This window comes from Silene latifolia, chromosome Y (assembly GCF_048544455.1).
Source record: "Silene latifolia isolate original U9 population chromosome Y, ASM4854445v1, whole genome shotgun sequence".
Lineage (NCBI taxonomy): Eukaryota > Viridiplantae > Streptophyta > Magnoliopsida > Caryophyllales > Caryophyllaceae > Silene > Silene latifolia.
The window spans coordinates 389,379,071-389,386,695 of record NC_133538.1 but is presented as its reverse complement, the minus strand read 5'-3'; the positions used below and the strand labels follow the sequence as shown (position 1 = coordinate 389,386,695).

Sequence of the window (7,625 nt, the reverse complement as noted above, 5' to 3'; positions counted from 1 at the left end):
GCCAAAGGGAAGGCTGGCCGGAAGGGTATTGTGCAATCGAGAATTTGGGATTGGACCAGTGTTTACGAATGCAGGGTTCAGTCTCGAGAGGTGCATTTGATTGAGTGTTAGGATTTGTTTGATTGATATTGTTTATATAATTGTAGTTTATCATTTTCGTTCTCGAGCATGGGTGCTGAAATTGAAGAGTAGGTCACTGTGGTGCAGCAGGAGGATGTTTCAAGCATAGAACGTTCAAAGTAATTGGTTACATTTATTTGTCCTTGATGATTTATCAGTTCATCTTGTGATGTTTGTGTTTGTTGATCTAGATGGTATGTCAGTTGGTTTGCTCCTGCACAAATCCTTCAATATCGTATACGAAAGAGTTTCTTTTATCGTTGAGTGAGCTTGATGTTTGTAAGAAGCTACCCGATGGTTTTAATGAGTCACTTTTAAGGTAATAGACTCATTTTTCTAGTTGTGAAGATTATTGGTTGACAACTAACAATCCCCTTAGTTTGGATTTTTATTTTATTTTTCTGCATTATTAATCCGGGGTTCATGGTGGATCAGTGAATTCCGTGATACATATTACGGTGGCCCTCAAGACCGACCTAGAGCTTTTGGAAGTTCACCTTTACAAGGTTTCAGACGGACTGATTATGGATCATCACCGCCAGCTAGAGGGGACTCGGGTACCTATTCTAGAGGGGTCCAGAGGTGGGACAGTCGTTCGAGTGGAAAAAGTGAGGGTGATTCAGATTCAACTTATTCAGGTATGCGTTCTTTTGTTCCAGTGATTAATGCTTTACTTGTTAGTTGCAAATGGCACTTTTCGGTTTGTTTAACACCCGTTGTTTTGTTACCTTTTGCTACTTTTGTATTTGCGGTACTTAAACCAGTCAGAATGATTTTGTGCATTGACCAATTAGTTATGTGGAGTATGAGATATAAACATATATATACATTATGAAGTGGGGATTTTAAATTGTGAAGGTCTCGGAAGTCGGAAAAAGATTTTATGTTAAAATCTGAAAATTTTGGGCAGAATACTGGAATCGGAATAATGTGAATCATATGAATATGATGAATGATGTGATTTGTCTGGTGTGGGATGAGGTAGAGAGCATTGAACTTTATGCAATAAGAGGCATACCATGATGTAAATCTTTTAGCCTTTATCTTTCGATACATTGATCAATTCTCGTTATGACTATTTGTTTGAATTTGGAGTAAGTTCTAGGATTATGCGATTCAACGAACTCTTATTCAATTAGAGTCCGTAAGGCGTTATGGAAGCCATGGAAGGGGAACCTGACAGAACCCTGGACATGATGGCCTGCTTGGAAGTGGTTCATTAACTAGACCAACTGGATATGCAGCTGGCAGTGCATCCAAGGTTTCGTCCTACTGAGAACCTTCAGCTTAGCAAGAGCAATTAGCCACATAACCCTCCTCGTCCATATAAGGTAACGTTTTTGGCCTTTTATCCATCTCGTTTATCTTTAAATAGCTTGAATTTTGGTTTGATTCGTTTGCGGGTCATTCGGATACAAACTAATCATGTCGTTATCACATGGAAACACTGCTTACATCTAACCCTTTAGCCTGCCATTTGCGTCATCCCTATGTTACTTAGACTGAGTTAGAAGATTCGGACATGGGTACGTACCCGGTAGTCGGCCTCGGCTATTTCATGAAAAATTGTCATGTTTTGGGTCTAAAATAATGTCAAAGTGTCTGACCATGTCCCATGGTACATGAGCCCATATGAAGTGTCGAAGAACGTAGGCGGTAGCCCTTAAGAATTATTTTAATGTTGTTGTTGTTGTTGTTGTCGTCGTCGTCCTTATTCGCTGATCTTAATAAAGGGTCAACGCCAAAGTTTGTGAGCTCACAATGCAAATCTTCTAATTAGTTAAACATATGCGTACTTCTCCAGGCAGGTCCTTATTCTCCCTTGTTCCCGGAGGGAAACTAAGGACTCGTTTAATGATGAGACGTTTGGCTCATCTGATAGTAATACTGAGGATAGAGTTGAAGAAGAACAGAAGCAAAGTGGTCAATCCAGTTCCGCAGCTTTTAGGTTTAGATTGTTAGTAGTTCCACGCTTCCACCTTACTTTTTGTCTTATATATCAGCCCTAAGATTTTTTGAGTTTGATTTATTACCTTTTCATTCAGCTGAATTTGAACTTGTGAGGAAGGAGCACCATAAAGCTTTTCAAGAGAATCAGAAATTAAATCCGGCAAGCCGAAAGATTCTTTTTCCGAAATGGTCAAGCTGATGGAAAATACTGCTGATAGTAAAATCTCAAATGACTTGAAATCTTATGTTGGTATATCTATCCAATTTTTCAATTGAGAGTTGTTATATCTATCTGCTTACTCAATAATTGATTTTGTAACCTTTTATGGATTTTTTTCAAGCACTGTTCTATGGATGCTACCTGCTATTGCCAGGATAAATGATAATAGTTGATGAACATATCCACGTCATCTTTGCACCTTAATCTTTAATGCATAACCTAAATGCTCAAGGTGTAAATTTAGTTTGGTATTGTGTCATGATCTTTGCACTTAAAACTTTAATGCATAACCAAGATGCTCAAGGTGTAAATTTGGTTAGGTATTGTGTCACGAGTATATAGTTTAATTGAAACTGTTTTTGATGACTTATTGAGGGTGTCTTATTGTTACTTATGCTATTTTCTCCTCCTTAGGTACACGATTGTTTCATTTCTTAAGACATGGTATTGTCAACAATCCTCAGCGTAATTACTTGTATGGTTAGTGATCAGTTTTCTAACAGTTTATTGTAGATTTGTGTTACTGATGCTCACTGGCATGTGACCATTTAAATGCTTAAATTGTTGTGCTTCTTCATTGATTAAGGGTTGTGTTTTTTTCATTTTTAGTTTTTTTAACGTAATTTATCTTGGAAAAGGAAAAGGTTCACATTAGTCTTCATGTTGTCAGGCACTTCGGCTCTGGTAAGTTCACCACTGGGTCCACTACTGGTCATTTCAGATTGTTAAGATTGTGGGGGAGGAAGGGAAAGGCGACTAAAAAATAAAACCTTATATTTTCGGGCAAACTTTTGTGGTACTGATGCTGATGAGGGATATGACTGAGTTATCTTTGATGTTTTCAAACTATAATGAGTAAAATAAATGTTTAATTGAGTATTTTTATTTTAAAATCTATGGTTGAATTTGTACGAGATTTGGAGATATTTACCAATAGTTAACTTATTTCTGTGAATGTTTTGGAAGGAGTGGGGAGGTTAAACGTAGTTCGTAGTTGGTCGACAATGATAGTGAGGTTGGCGATTTATATTTTAGGCATCTCCAAATTTACAGTTTTTTTAAAACTTTTAAAAGCTCACCAGATCTTAGATTCACAATTTTCATCTTTTTTTTTTTTTTCTTTTTGGCTGGCCAATGCCAAAAATGTATGACAATTGCTTGAGATTGTTTTTTACTATTAAGGTTTAATTAGAAGATACAAATGGGAGTAAAATAAATGTTTAATCGAGTGTTTTTATTTTGAAGTCTATGCTTGAATTTGAACGAGATTTGGAGATATTTACCAATAGTTAATTTATTTCTGTGAATGTTTTGGAAGGAGCCGGGATGTTAAACGTAGTTGATCGACAATGATAGTGAGGTTGGTGATTTATGTATTAGCTGTCTCCCGATTTACAGTTTTTTAAAAACTTTTAAAGGCCCACCAGATCTGAAAGTCACTATTTTCGCCCAAATTTTAATAATTTTTTTGTCTGGCATGATTCCATTGTCAAAAACGAATTACAATTGCTTAAGCCTTAATTAGAAGGATACAACGTGGAGGTCTATTATGGATAGTTCATTGTCTTTTGGAAAAATACCATCAAATTGGTGTTATATTCAGTAATTTTGTTTTTATTCATTGTTGGAAATGAAATTAAACAATAAGGAAGACATTAAATGTCAATGTAGAATGAGAGCAGATCGTCGAAAATTGCACAGGGGAAATAAGCAATTTAAATTTAAAAGCAAATTTTCGGTGATGGCTCACCTTAGCACAGGTTTATCTTGTAGTGTGTACAGTTAGTGACGTCTTGGTTATTGTGAAATACGTTGCGCTCAATGTTAGTTACACTCGGGTAATTAGATTTATTGTTAATTTGATGTTTGCTTGTTATTGGATTAATTATTTTCAACAAACTTATAATTCGATTACCTTTTATTTTGGTGTTATTGGGTTTCAGACAGCTGTTAGTTATCAGGTCTTTAGGTTGGGTGAACGAGGCATGTAGTCTGGTGCGTTGTTGATGCGTACTCACCTTTGTCTTGGGCTATTATGCGGCATCTTCAAAGGTGAGGGATTTGTAATTCGTCCTCAATTTGTTTTAGCGATTTGGTAATTAGATTTGCCAGACATTTAGTGCTCTTTATTTCACTAAAGCAAGTGTTTAAATACATATGACTGGTAGAGTGGTAGCTCGTTCTTTGGCAGAAGAGAACCATGTTTCGTTAGTTTGCATCTCCACTTCATGAGTATAGCTATTTGATATCACATTAAATATGAATGTGCTAAAGTTCTTGGCCCCTTACTACCTTTTTGAGTAATATGGCAGGCAACTTGGTGTACTAAGCCTTGTGATTAAAACTAATGTTACTCCCTTCTCAAACATTTGTATACCTTTTTTTAAAATTATTTGTGAGAGGTTTTTTAATCAAAGCTAAACAAATGATTGGAATGAAAGGAGTGTCTCCTTAGTTTAAACAAATCGTCCTTTCTCGAAGCTTTTTGGGTTTAGATATTGCACCGAAAAAATAAAGGGAATTGATAACACTGACAATAGGTTCTGGTGCTCAGGTATAGGAGGTTAAGACCGGCGCGCCGCGCTACGCACTTGCTGAAAGAGCCTGCATCGAATGCTATCAGTCATGGTTACTCATACATGGTTAGTTAGTCCTCACCTTGCAATGTTCTGGTGGTCGCCTTAACCTGTTTTACGAAAATCTCAAAGTTCAGTTCATGTGGTTGGCTCATTCAGTGTTGCGCAGGTATTATCACATGGTAAGAGGTTGCGGCATTCGGGGACAGGCTTTAGGAAGTTGCGCGTTGACACAAAATTCAGTTCTCTTTTTTTATTAAAAGCGATTCTGATTTCCATTCTTCTTTCTTATTTTGTTTGATATCGTTATTGTTTGGGTATAATACTGATATTTTGTTTGATGCATTAGTTAGCCGTCATGCGGTGCGTGTGGCCGGTAATAACACAAAATCACTGGCAACAAATATATCAGAATGATTTTGAAGAATTTTGAAGCATATCTGTTGCCAGTGTACACTACCAAGTATAAGCATGAAAAGTTTCGGGTTAGGTACACTTGAAACAGTTCAACGAATATCTGCAGAAATGGGAAGGACAAACTGATCAGATAACATATAACTATTAGACAACCCTAATTTTTGGGTGAATAAGCATACAGCTTTTCCAGCAAACCTATGCTGTACTAATTGTATATATTCATGCCCTTGTCCCAGCTAAATGCCACCAAGATCGTTTTATCCCACCTTTCCGGTGCTTGTACATAACACCACCAACACTATACTATAGCATCTACTTTGCCAGGATTATATAGTACCACAAGTCAACCGTTCAATCCGTGAAACGGTGGAGGCCAACAACGTTAACTAATTCACCTGCTAATCTAAAGCTAAGCACACTTGAACTAAAACCAATTACCGAGAAAATAATGTCAGATGTTCGTCAAATTGAAGCTCCGCGCCCGGGAGGGCGTGGCGCAGTGACTAGTACCATAAAAGCGCACATAAGCCCTTGTCACTTGTTGCATTATACTCCAATTTTGACAGTAAAAAAAGATGAAAGGAGTTGACTTATTGATAGAGTCAAATAATGTCGAGTCAATTAGTTGTGTTTAGTATATTTTAGTTATCAAATTCCAGGTTTTGAATATGAAATGTTGTATATGCCGGTTGATACACTTTGGTTGTAACTTTGGTTAACTATAATTATCATTGGCTTATATGTCTTGAGGTTGGTGTAAGTGTATTATGTCAGTGACTTGAGGAGAAGAAATCATTTTGCCAAAGCCAAGTCAAAGAGATCGAGATATAGACAAGTCAAAGTCATGGGGTCAAACCTAAGCCATGGTCAACCAAGGTGAAGGAGGAGAGCCAAAGGTAAGCCAAAGGAATAAGTACAAAGTCAAGAGAAGCAAGTAAAATGAATAATTGAAGCCTTGACATGCACAAACAATAGGCAAAATGAAGAATTGAAAACTCGGTTTCACAAGGGTGGAGTTCAAACGAGTATATATAGAGTTCAAGAGCTCGTATCGACGCAAGCCAATTGCAGGTGAAAGCTTGTGATCTTAGCTTTCCAACGGTAGGTCACATGCCTCATTTGTATAAGAAACGAGGGAGATATGGCCTTCGAAAGATGCTGCTGTCAGTCTGAAGCGCAGCCTGCGCAAATTCGGCTCAGCCTGCGCTCTACTCTGAATATCGCAACTTTAGTTCCGTGTTTTGGGCTTTCTTGAGGAACTTAACCTAGATTCTCGTGCCTCCCAATATATATCTAGAATTTTGAGATCTAAAAATACTCCACTCTCATCTAAAGATCCATGTTTTTACCCTTAAGCTTGTAATAATTAAGACAAGAATTCTCTTTAATTTATGTTAATCATTCTTCAATTTGTGGGTTGTAAGACAATTATGAGGAGCTAATTTTCCCATTACTTGGTATAATTTCATTCAAAGTTCTCAACTTTAGTATTGTAAGACCTTCTAATCTCTCTTAATTGATCTAATATCCTTTCCTTGTACTTAATTTCTTATGTTAAATAAATAAATGTTTGGTTTGATCACCCTTGCATCTTGCTTACTTGACTAGTGCAAATTCTAGAGAAGTGATTTAATCTATCTAGGATTGTTTGAAGCAAGTTTGTTGTATGCTGATTTGTTTTAAATGATTCATATAACAAATAGGAAAGTTTATGTCTTTTTCTCATTTGTATGGTTTAATCTTACGAGGAATTGATCCTAGCTTCATCTTTTGGTTAAACTCTTAATGCTCATGCTTAGTCTCTTTTCATGGTTTAAGGACTTGTTGTCTAAGTTTGAAGGGTATATGTACATGGTTTAATTTACATGTATCAACATCTTAAGATGGTAGTATTGGGTAGATAATTTTGAGAGAGTAATAAGGGTCAAGCTTTACTATTTGTTGGTTACTAAGAGGAGGTTACACCAAGTTTTCTTTAATATTGAATTTTATTGCATATTACTTGTTTGTTGAATTGTCTCAATAGCAAAATCTCCGTTGTTACTCTTTCTCATGTTGTTTCCCAACCAAAGATTTCTCCTTTTGTGTTTCCTACAAGTTGAACATTGTTAATATCCATTGTTTGTGATTAGTTCCAATTGCTGAGTTCGAATTGTCATTAGTGTCTTAATTGATAAATAGAGTCTTAATTAGTGGTTAATAGTATACAATCCAAGTCTTTAGTTTAAAAGTCCTTCTTTTGGATCGACCCTTACTTGCACTATATTGCTTTATCAATTTGAGTAATCTAGAGTATAGTTTGGCTTATAAATTGTTAATTTGATAGTTAATTCTAGCATTTA

The 7,625-nt window shown here is 36.2% G+C and overlaps 1 long non-coding RNA gene across 2 annotated transcripts; it reads left to right on the top strand.

Moving 5' to 3' along the window:
• Nucleotides 1–2,884: 2,884 nt before the first annotated feature.
• On the top strand, nt 2,885–5,195 carry LOC141634349 (uncharacterized). Of its 2 annotated transcripts, none has more exons than XR_012539071.1 (4): nt 2,885–2,974; nt 4,234–4,342; nt 4,845–4,932; nt 5,036–5,195. It is a non-coding gene; the product is annotated as an uncharacterized LOC141634349 (long non-coding RNA). The 2 variants fall into 2 exon arrangements; XR_012539070.1 differs by having other exon boundaries at nt 5,026–5,195.
• Nucleotides 5,196–7,625: the final 2,430 nt, after the last annotated feature.